Here is a 12178-nt window from a genome sequence, read left to right as displayed (position 1 = left end):
CGCAGTAATATGCGCGTCCGGAATCATAATAGTGTCCGGTAATACAATACGTGACTATATACATCAAGGTAAATTCATAGAATAGATAAATCATTAACACGAACACAAGCATGATTTTTAAATCACTTTCGAGACCACCGCCCCCCCCCCCTCCCCTGCCGGTTGCCTCAAAAGGATGCAGACATGCACTTCAATGTTTGGAGTCATTATAATATTCTTCTGCCATGGGGCATACATAGAACAGGAAGAAAAAAAGGAAAGGTCACCATGATAGAGGGAGATAAAGAGAGAAAAAACCCTCTAACTCTATGCCCTCTGAGATATTAAGAGCGCCAAATGTCGCAGGACTTGAGGCTATTTTGAGGGATCCATGCACGCTCCATACAAGGAATTATACTTTTAAGTGGCTCCTTCCATTTCCTTAAGACAAAGTGTTTTGTACACTGTCATATAGATTCGTGGACTATATAGGCCTATCCAATATTAAATGGTTTGGGAATTTTCTGGATATCATTCTTTTTCCTATTTTGTTGGACCTAAATGAAAATGAATTATTGAATCTTAAGCTTATAGCCTAATAGGGCTATTACACAACACCATTTGTAAAATCATGTCCATGGTAAAATGAGTCTTGCCCGTCATACTATAGCAGCTTTGGTACTTATTTATTTATTATTCAGTGACATTTTGTAATAATGTGACAACCAGTGATGGGCCGCTATGAATAATTGGTGAAAAAAAATGATCGATATTCTGTGACTTGATTAATTATTTCTAACGTTCAGTCAGTCCGCAAGCCCTGAAAAATTAGCTTCTTTTATCCAAGTGATATTCATGACTAGAGGGTTTTTGCATAGTAAATGAGCTTGGTAGGAACCAAAACACCGATATAGGCCTTAATCTCAACTTAAGCATAATTTTTTTCCTTTAATGTACCATGCATTATAATATCAAAATCAAGACAAATCAAAATCGCCGCAATCGTATCCTGTAATCGATACTACATTGATCTTCGAAGTAAAATGGCGACAACCCTGTCGAAAGAAGATGTGGTAAGGAGGAAACATAGGGGCCAAATTCAACTTGGCCTCGTCACCTACAGTTACACAGGCGACAGCAGTTCCGAAGACGAAGATGATGACGCCTCGGACATCGTCAGAAAAGGCGAGGCTCGGATTGCATGGTATCCAAAAGGACGTGAAGAGGTGATTGCAGAGGACAAGGTTTGTATATGTGCGAGAGGAATGTTCAGTCCCATATGCTACCAAATTTGTTTGCCATTTGATTTTGAATGTTGAGCCTGCTCTTCCGGAGGTGAACTCGACTCACATTCTCACACTCGGCTGAAGATGCGCCACTAAGTTTAAGAATATAGTTGTTAATAATGTTGCTCATTTTGGGCGTTATAAGAACATTTGTAATTATAGAATCTAGGCCTATATTTTGTTTGTATGGCTAATATTTCACAAAAGTTGATGATTGTTGAACAAAACTTCCAAGTGACAAAGAAAAGGGAATAGCAAAAAAAAATGTAAAACACAATTTTAAGAACTTTAAGACAAGATTGCCTTAAATTATGTTAATCAGTCCAAATCATGAAACTTGAGTCCACTCAAAATGAAATAATTTATTGATAGGAGGGAAGGGAGAAGAAGATAAAGAAGAAAAAACAGAAGCTCGAGACAAGTGAGATGAGGGTGGAATACTAGAAAGGAGAGACTTTAAATTTGGAAGGAGGAGCTGTAGTACCTAACTTAGTAGGAAGGGAAGAGAGCAAGGAGAGCTGCTTATTGCTAACTGCATGCTAGGACTCGAATTAATTGACGGCCATGGCCATAGATGCCTCTTTTTTTGGCCGTCATGCCCCCAGAAAAGTTATACTGTCACAGCCATAACGTTACTGACCCTTTTTCTTCTGGCCGTCGTGCAACTTTGGTCAAAGAAATGCCCCTTTTCTTTTGATTGTCATGCCCTTTCGTCTCATTATATGTATATGTATGACGAAATTTTCATTTTATGATATGAAATAATGTCAGAAATGTCATTTTACGAATACCTCGGGCGCAGTGACGAGTGAAACCCTGAAATTGCAGAGGCCAGAGCGAGTACAATGCATGAATTGGGTAATTCCCCAAATAGATAGAGAAGAGTCCATAAGTGGGGGGATTTGGAGGTATGAGGGAAAATATTAGTCCATTTGCAAAATTAGAAATTCCCTCTGGATAATGGTACTGTCTGTCTGGGGCCTGTTTCTCAACACCTGGACAAGTTAGTCATATCTTTATCCACCAACCAGGGAGTTAGTTCCAATCTTACTAAACCCGTTTCACAAAGGGCTTCCTAACTAGAATCCCTTGATATCGATACTATCGGTAGAAAGAGCAGACGAGACGTAGCCTTAGTCACAAAATAGCATAATTTTTTAAAAGCAAAAATGTGATAAAACTGCAATTATTGTGATTAATTTGGAAATACATCTAAATAGCAGAGGCAAAATATGAACCATGCATACTTAAACCATGAAGACTTGAGCATTCAATTGCTGAGAAAATCAAATTATGAATATATCATTTCATGACTAAAAAATCACATGGGGACAATGAGATGGGTATCCTCGGGATAGTAAATTTTGATAGTTTACGAAAGTAAACCACAATTGTTATCTTTGTAAAATAATGATAATTATACGTTTATTTATGGTTCCAAACATCAAAATATAGTTGTTTTTTTTACATACCGAAACACACGATTTGACAAATTCTTTGCATAAATTAGAGATAGAATTTATCAAAAATGTTGATAAGTGTTTGAAAACGACAAATACGAGTCCAGTTATGGATGACCTGCCGTGGTAGAATCTTTATCGATTCAATTACTTTACTATTTCAAAATGAGTGGTTTTGTTGCGTTTTACCAACAGTTTTTATAGTTTCTGTGCATTACAATTATTATTGAATGATCTATCACACCTGTTTTGCAATGTAATTTCAACTGCTATGAATGATTACGTAAGATTACAATTTCCAAATTTCAAGGCAATTTTGCATGTCATAGTCTACCCACGTGATGCCACTACGTCATTAAGAAAGAAGTTATGACAGGTTCGGAGGTGTCATAAATATTTAGTGAGGTTGTTGTACCCGATCTTGGTAAAGAGGGCTTTGTGAAATGCTTAGCGGACAAGTAGCTCACTATCTCCTATTTAGTCAAGAAGTTAGACTTATGACGGTGTTGAGAAACGGGCCCCAGATCTTCCTCAAAATGTACCAAACAAATAGGATGAATTTGACTTTGAAAGACCTGGAAAGCTCTTGTCATTGAAGAATTCATTCTGGGTGATATTCAACATTTATTGATTGTTTCACATGATTTATACCTGAGAGATATCCCATTGCTTTTGGAATACATGAAAAAGTTTGGCACTTCAGCATTCAGTTTAGCGGGGATCAGAAGATTTCGTCCCCAGTTCTGGTGGCCTAGATATCTGCTCTGTGATGCTGTCACAGCCTGAGCATGAGTGTGTGTGCGGTGTGATTGAGGCTGAGCTGAGTTGTGCACATCGTGAAGTGATCTACGATGAGACTTTTGTGGAATGATTTCTACTCCTATCTCTATTGAATTTTTGATTAGGTTGACTTACAAACAATTTTGGATATTTGTGGAATGTTATTTCCATTTTTTATAACACTTAAATTAAAGGGTATTGTTTGGCAATAGCGATGTTACTTGGGAGAGAAGTCTAAATAATTAAATTGATGTGAACTTTTTTTTTATTTCTCTGAATTAGAATAGTCTAGAAATTGTGAGTTTCGTCAGTAGGCTCAACATCAAAAAATTAATTATTTTAAGAAGTGGAAAGGTAGCCCCCGAAAAAGTCGAACCCCAAAAAAAATTTCACCAGAATTTATTTTTGTGCCCCTGAAAGAATGTTACTCCCTGACATAGGCCTAGATCTAGATCTATTCTGATAAAGAAGTGCCGTAGGTCAACTGCGCTATATACTTTTTTATAGAATATTGGCCTTGGTGACGATTTGACCAGAATACAAGCTGCCCTTTAAAAGTGACCTTCATGCCCTTTCGAATGACCTTGATGCCCCTTGAAATTTTGTGGTATCCAAGGCCACTTGCTCCACGCAGAAAGTGCCCTTTTTAAAAATGGCCTTGCCCCTTTGAATTCTTAATTTGAGCCCTGGCATGCACATGTGAAATAAAAATTGAAAAAAGGATACTTTTTGCCATTAGTTTCTGTTCATGTAAGTAACATTAAAGGCCAACTATGCAGTTGGTTTTAATTTTTTTACGTGAATTACACAACAGAAATCTAGTTTCGCATTTCTTTTAAAAAGTCAAGCATAAAACAAATAAAAGGTGAAAAAGTAAGAATTGAAAGAAATATTAAACTGCACAAGCATAGGGATGAATATGGATTGATTAATAGACTTTCAAGTGAGATCCTGGGAAAACTACAGTGTTGAAATGAAGTTTGTAGTCATTTTGAAATAGAAACAATTTTATAACTCTCAAGATTTACAATGAGAGATCTTAATAAGGGAGATTACATTTATTTTGAGGGTGATTCCAAGCAAAAGCGGACATTTTCCAAAAATCAATATTGGCTCTATTTCAAATTTGGATTAATATATTTTATTAAAACTCATGGAAGTTCATAAATACAAAAGGGGATCATACTTAAGTCTCAATTTTTTTTATCTTATGCATTTCCTTTAGGAGAATCCGAACCATACCAAAAATTATATACATGGGACTACATATATTTTTGTAACTTAATTTCAATTCAACAGAAAATTGTTTGTTTTTCAAAATTTTCAGCTGGATAATCTGAAAGTCATCATTTTACATCATATCAAAAGAAAATTGTCAAATATAGGGTGCGGTAAAGGTTAAAAGATGTCAAATTTGTGGTGCTGGACAAAGTGTAATGCGACTGACCGGAGTTTTTCTATCCACAAGAGAAACTCAAAGTTGCTTCCCAAATTCAAATGTCTTATTTGACACTTCTATATGTAAGTTATGTTTTGCAGGTACTGAAATTTGCAAAAGTGTTTTGATTTAAAAGAACTATTAAAAAGTAATCAGTCACGTTTTTTCCATGTCCTTTTTGTGTAATGCGACTGACCGATTTTTGGGACGTCACAGTTTCCACAATACACATCCTACAACTATTCTGTATGTATTGTTCTATAGCCTCAGATGTCAAGATAAATCGACAGTATAAACTTGACAGAAATACTTACCCCTGTAAAACTGACAGCACCAAGTATTAAAAAAGACACGTAAAAGTGTAATTCGACTTACCATGGAATCGCACTTGAAATATAAAAATTGTTTGACATTCTGTAAAAACATATCTTTCTCACAATACTGACGTTCAAATTTAAACATCTCAGTTAAATTGAATTATGGAAGTGGGATAGGCATGTTTCCTCTTTTGATGGAAGAAGATAGAAAGGAAGGTAAGAAAATTAAATTTGATCGATAGCATTGATCAAATGATTCCACTTTAATGAATTGATTGAATTGATAACTTTATAATCCAAATACAAAATAATGCTTACAAGGAAATGAAGTTTACAAATGAGATGAAAAATATGAATAAATCAACAAGTCAGCAGGAATAATAAACTTAATATAAACATAGGGTTTACATGGTCAATGTCTTGTAACAATAATTATAACTTTCGAATAGAGATTAAAGAATCAAGAATTCGGGCATACATTCATTGGTGGCTAATTATCAAATTGACCAGTATCTTTGTGCAGTAGCGTTGAAGAGGTGGATCGAGTTTGGGGTGAAAAATTGTCCCGTCCTTGCTCGGGCAGATCTACATTGTAGGTACGCAAAGGCGGAAACCCGACCTATTGTAGATATAGTTATGACGGAGTGGATGGGTGGGGTCATTCATGATTCATCTAACTTGAGCCACTACTCTTTCCTCATATAGAATGGTCATCGAATCTAAATCATTGCATCCAATTATATGTTGGGCTACTCTCCTCGTTCTGTCTATCTTTTTTATATCTGCCTGCGTTGCATTACCGAATTAGCAGATGATGTTGTATGTAGCAACACTTTCAATTAGTCGAGAGATTCACATACAGTTGTTCCCAGATATTTATAATTTTGCATTCTTTCAATTTGTGACCCTTGAATAATAATCTGCTGTCTTGCTTGTGGATTTCTCCGGAAGTCTATGACCATTTCCTTTGTCTTTGAGACATTCAATTTGAGGTAGTGGCGTTCACACCACTCTACAAATCAATTTACGGCACTGACATACTCATTTTCACTTCTGATGTCTGATATATAGCCCGAAATTACCGTATCATCGGCATACTTTGTGATGTGGCAATTTGGCAATACACTCTTACAATTACTTGTGTAGATAGAAAATAACACTGGGGAAAGAACAACGCCTTGGGGCGCTCCAATACTAATCTGATATGAAAGTTTACATTTCCCATGTGAACATATTGTTGTCTTTCGTTAAAAAAATTTGAATCCATAAAATAAGGGTAGGATGTGCTTTCATCTCTACAAGCTTGTTAGCAAGTATATGCGGTACAATTGTGTTGAAAGCACTTGAAATATCAACGAATAAGCATCTAACAGAATTACCTGCGTAATCCAAGTGATTATATATATTATGTAGAAATGTCAAAATTGCATCGTCTACTCCTCTACCTTCTCTATAAGCAAACTGATACATATCTATCTGGTCACCCACTTGTCTAATGAGATGTTTCAGAAGGATTTTCTCCAAACATTTCATTACATTGCATGTAAGAGATATTGGTCTGAAATCATTCATTTGTATGATTTGGTTTCCTTTTGGAATGGCGATGATTATTGATTGTTTCCATAACTGTGGGATGCTACCTAAAATGAGGGATTTATCAAATAACTTAGTAAATACTGGGGCTAACCGATCCTTGCATACTTTAAAGGACAAGTCCATCCCAACAAAAAGATGATTTGAATAGAAAGAGAAAAATCAAACAAGAATAACACTGAAAATTTCATCAAAATCGGATCTGAAATAAGAAAGTTATGACGTTTTAAAGTTTTGCTAAATTTCACCAAACAGTTATATGCACATCCTGGGGGGCGTTTCATCAAACAATTAGTCGGTGGTTTTCTCCGACTAAATGTGATTTTCACCGACTAATTTCATTTTCACCGACAATTTTGCCATCACCGACTAAATTCCATTTCATGAAAATTTGTCGGTGATTTTCTCCGACAAATTATTGGAAACCACCGACTAATTTTGTCGGTGGCCTTCACCTACCGACAAAACTTATTTTCACCGACTAATCAGCCTTTTGAGGGCCTTTGCAGCTAAAATCGATCAATTTCAGTTGATTTTGAATGTAACATTTTAATAAATTGCTTATTTTTCATTTCATTGAGAAAATTCAAAGAAAATGTATTTATTTTTAGTCAATGACAAATAAAAAGTAGACATTTCAAGAATAATATTTTCATCTTTAAAACTATATTATATCAATCAATACATAGGAAACATCTTCAAATGTACACATTTTTTCAAACATAATTTTCTTTAACCCAAATAAATCATTGTGCATTTTTTAATCAATAATGTCTGATAATGTCTGAAAAATGCGACCTCATTGACTTTTGTACAAGTTTTTTCAATGTTCATTAGTGTTGTTGGTGTTGCTGCTGCTGTTGTCATCGTGATTGCTGGAATTGCTGTTTGTTTTTGCTGCTCTTGGTGTTGTGGGTGTGGTTGTTGCATCTCCTGGTGCAATTAGTTATTTTTGCTACTGATGTTGCTCAAGGTGGTGCCTGTGTGGTTGCTGTTGTCATCGCTGCTACTGCTGCTGTTTACGAGTGTGGCTGTTGCATCTCCTGAGGCATCTATTGATGTTGTCGCTTGTGTTGTTGCTTGTATGATTGCTTGTTAGAATCCTTGCTGTTTGCTTTGTTTCTACTGTCGTTGTTGCTACTGCTGTTGATGTTTACCACTGTGGTTGTTGCATCTCTTGATGAAGTTATTTATGTTGCGCCCGATGTTCCCTGCATGATTGTTGGAGCTCCTGCTGCTGTTGATGTTGTCGGTGTGGTTGTTGCATCTCTTACTGCAGTTGTAGTTTCAGCTGCTGATGCTGTTGTTGCTCCTGCTGCTGTCCATGTTCATGGAAGTAACTGAAATGGATTTAATTTATAGAGCATGTGATATTTTATTAATAAAGATATCAATTTCCATCATTATTGATATCAGTCATTTATTCTTAATTTAATTATCATTGTTAAAACATTTTTTTATTTCTAATGTTTGAAATAAGAACTTTAAGTTCTAAATGGTTAAAATATTGTCACCAAAGCCTTATTAAACAATGAAAACAAAAAAGTTAATAACAAAGAAATGCATAAGAAAATGATTAAAATTTCCTCTTTTTTTATACACAATTGATTTTGATGACTTGGGTTTTTCTCATTGGTTTACCAAAGAAAGGGAGTCAAAATCCAAAATTATCACATTTGGTCTTTATTTCTTGAGCCAAATGCTGATTTCATGCAAGAGTCATGTTATCATATTAAATTAAAAAAAAAAAAACATCAGGAACAGCAGCATGATTTCTGAAGCGAGTGCACAATCAACAGGCAAGATCCTGAGGCACCCCCCCCCCTACCAAGATCATTTGAATTAATGAGGTTTCATGACTGCTTTTGTAGGCATTACATTTATACAGGCCTACAAGAGATATAATTTTTTTTTTTTTTTTTTTTTTTTTTGGGGGGGGGGGTAATCTTCCAGTGTTACTCCCATACAAAGCAGATGGTGATGGGGCGGGGGGGGGGTCTAATAGGAATGCAGAACAATGGAACATTCATTTACTACTTTGGCAATAGAAAGCAAGTCACACCATCTAGCATTGATTGATATTGGTTGTTTTACAACTGTCCAATAAATATCACCATTAATCAATTAAGCATCTAAGCACTTATAGATGTCATTGTTTTCAAATATTTGAGTAGAACAAATAAAGAAGAGAGCAGTACCAGTAATTTAATATTTTTTTTAATGTGACTTTACTTTCTTCGCCAAAGTGAGGCAGTCATAATTAAGAGTGTTTTAACTTACAAGTGACATCACATTTCCTGCCTTCTTGTCTGGCTCTCCTAAACCTTCAACCATTTATACTTGTGTAACTTTGTATCTCATGTCTGTCTGAAAAGTTTGGTTGAAGCCTCCACCTGAAGGAAAAATAGTATTGAAATAACTAATTAAAATATTTGCCATAATCTGGTATTTCTTCTCACATGTATATGTACATGTCTAAAAACAGGAAATAAAACATCTTTTGATTACCAGGTTTCATATAGAAGGGGGTAAATAAAGGGTTCAAGTTTTTATTATGTTAATAAAAAATACAAACAATAGTAAAAATGACATATGCTCTGGCTGAGAAACTTAAAAAGTGAAATTATTCCTCACAATGTAGCTTGTATGTACATACACATGAGCAAGTAGTGCTAAATGGATTGAGGGGTGAGAGCAGGGGCTCCGGAAACCGGCGGGGGGGGGGGGGGTGCATGTTAGCTGCAGGGTCAGCGGAACGGTTTTTACAGTGAACGGGCTGACCATGCAAAAAATCGTAACCAGATGGTCATTTCATATTTTTCAGCCCCCGCACTGTTTTCCAAAACCATGTACAAAAATGTAAAATTGACCATCTGCTTATGATTTTTTGCATTGGTCAGCCCCCCCCCCCCCCCCCCACTTTCGGCTCAGCCCCCTCACTTTCAAAACCGTTCTGCTGACCCTGCAGCTAACATGCAAAATATATTGAATCTATTATGTCTTTCATGCTTATGTAATGTTTGCATTTCAAACTGACTTTAAATAGAAAATCCGGTCACAGTCCGATTTCATTGTCATTGATGTGGGTTTTTATGATTTTACATTCTGCAACCAAAACAATATCCTTCATTATTTTTTAATCATTATCGCATTTTACTAGTCTACATGTTACCTGTGGTTGCATTTCAATCTCGGTATTTCTTCACCCATTGCCAAATCTTCTGTCACATGTTCATCAAATTGGCCGCTGGCACATTCCTTGCTGTAGTAGACCAGTCAGAGCCTTGCTTTCTAGTTCCAGATCCGTCTTCTTCTGCATACTGTTCAAATGTCCATAGTCTGAAATTAAAATATTAATAATATCACATTGTTATACATGTAGCAAAGAAAATATGTAGATTTACAGTGATCATTGAAAAATACTGCACTTTCAATGAATATTGTTGACATTTCATAAAGGGGAATGATCGAATATACCAATCATTTTTCTTCTTTTATTATCCTGAAATTTATAGAATTTACCAACAATCGGTCAACAATTTATCCTTGTTAATTCATATAATTTTCACTTGATTATAAACAAGACGGTAATTAACACATTAACCATACAAAATAGTAAAACAGCTTTTTCAATAATTTTTTTTTTAAATTAAAAAATAAAAATAAAAGTTTTTTTCAAACTCAATAGCGCTTGGATACCTTGCCGGTTAAAAGCCACAATCAAATTAATAAAAAATATGAATAGGCTCCTAATTCATAACTGCAGCAAATTGCATCCCCATCAAACCATCAAACTGTCAACTATTTCTGGACTGTGACCTTTGTTCAATGGAACTTTAATATGAGATTCAAGGCAGAAAAATACTTGGGATTGATGAGATCCATTCCATATTCTCCTATATTTTTTTCTAATGAAGAGACCTTTAACCTTTACATGCTATTTAAGGTTAGGTATGACTAGACTCTAACTTTATGTGGTACGACAGTATTTTTCAAAAAATAGATTAAGAGACATTATCAACAATAATTTAATTTATTTACCCCAATAACACCGATGCTATTGCAGATTCATGCTAAATAGTAATTTGTCTAAAAAATTGACTTAGAAAAATAAAAGCCAAACAAACTTCATAATCGCACACAAATGAAGAGCATTATTTCGTCTCCCCCAAATTGGACGATCAATATTTTTTTTTAAAGGGAGCTATGAAATGGCTCATTTCACTTGGGTGCGCAAAGTCAAAGATAATTTAAGATAGATCTAGGCCTATAAGCTATACCAGTACGGCCACGGGCCGGTTGCACTATTTAAAACTTAGATCTAATAATTTTTTTATATCTAGATTTTAATTTTTATTGGGTGTGAACGCACCTCTGCCACAATCGCATCACCCCCCCCCCCCCGCCCGAATCCTCGACAGCTGTCGAGAGCCTTCACTTCATTCGACTTGTGACTTGCTAAGGCTAAGCCTACATTAATAGTTGAGAACATCCACTTTACAAATTTACCACTCACACTATTACCATGTGATTTAGCTCCTGTTCAATTCCAATTTCTGTAACACAGAATTAGGATGGCCCCATTGGATATGTGTACATTTACAATTGCACACGCTGGTTTGCCTGGTGATCAAGCCAATCTCCGACTACACCGAGCAACAAAATTATTACAAAACCAAAGGAAATGAAAAAATATGATTTGCAACATAGAATGACATAAAGGTAGAACAATATAAAGAATTCTCTTTGCAAAATTTATAACATTGCAGCCATGTGCGGATCATAAAAACGTGACAGCCGTGAGCCGTGTCGTTAGTTTGGACCTGAGATAGTTCTACAGACACAGAAACACGGGTATGGGACTAGACTGGATTTTGTACTGTCAAGTTCACCGATCGTATCGACAGGGGTCCTGCCAGAAGATCCTCTTTTCTTGTAATTCATTTGATAATCACGCACAACGAATAATTCAATCACCTTACATACAATATGAACGACATTTTGAAGGGTTTTACTTACGGTAAAATCCTCATTCACCTCTACGAGGACCTTCGCTTCTTCTCATTTCTTCGTTTCATTTCGAATCGTCGTGGCGAAAACATCAATCAATTTTACATCTTTTTCACGACTTTGGGAGTGGGCGTGGCCTAATTAGTCAGCGAACCTCGTTCAAGACGATTTGTAAAATAAAAATTCTCTGACAATAGTCAGAGGAGCTCCGAGAGTTTGATGAAACGAATTTTTGTCAGCGCTGACTAAATTGTCAGCGCTGACAATTTTAGTCAGCGCTGACAGTTGTCGGACGAAAATATTGATGAAACACCC

The 12178-nt window shown here is 35.7% G+C and overlaps 1 long non-coding RNA gene across 1 annotated transcript; it reads right to left on the bottom strand.

The window, feature by feature from the left end:
* Positions 1 to 7497: 7497 nt before the first annotated feature.
* Positions 7498 to 11963, bottom strand: LOC129262982 (uncharacterized). The gene is made up of 4 exons (XR_010294917.1): positions 11873 to 11963; positions 10026 to 10192; positions 9134 to 9246; positions 7498 to 8193 (listed from the first exon to the last, which is right to left on the bottom strand). It is a non-coding gene; the product is annotated as an uncharacterized LOC129262982 (long non-coding RNA).
* Positions 11964 to 12178: the final 215 nt, after the last annotated feature.

Source organism: Lytechinus pictus, chromosome 10, assembly GCF_037042905.1.
Source record: "Lytechinus pictus isolate F3 Inbred chromosome 10, Lp3.0, whole genome shotgun sequence".
NCBI lineage: Eukaryota > Metazoa > Echinodermata > Echinoidea > Temnopleuroida > Toxopneustidae > Lytechinus > Lytechinus pictus.
This window is presented reverse-complemented; position numbering and strand designations above follow the sequence as displayed.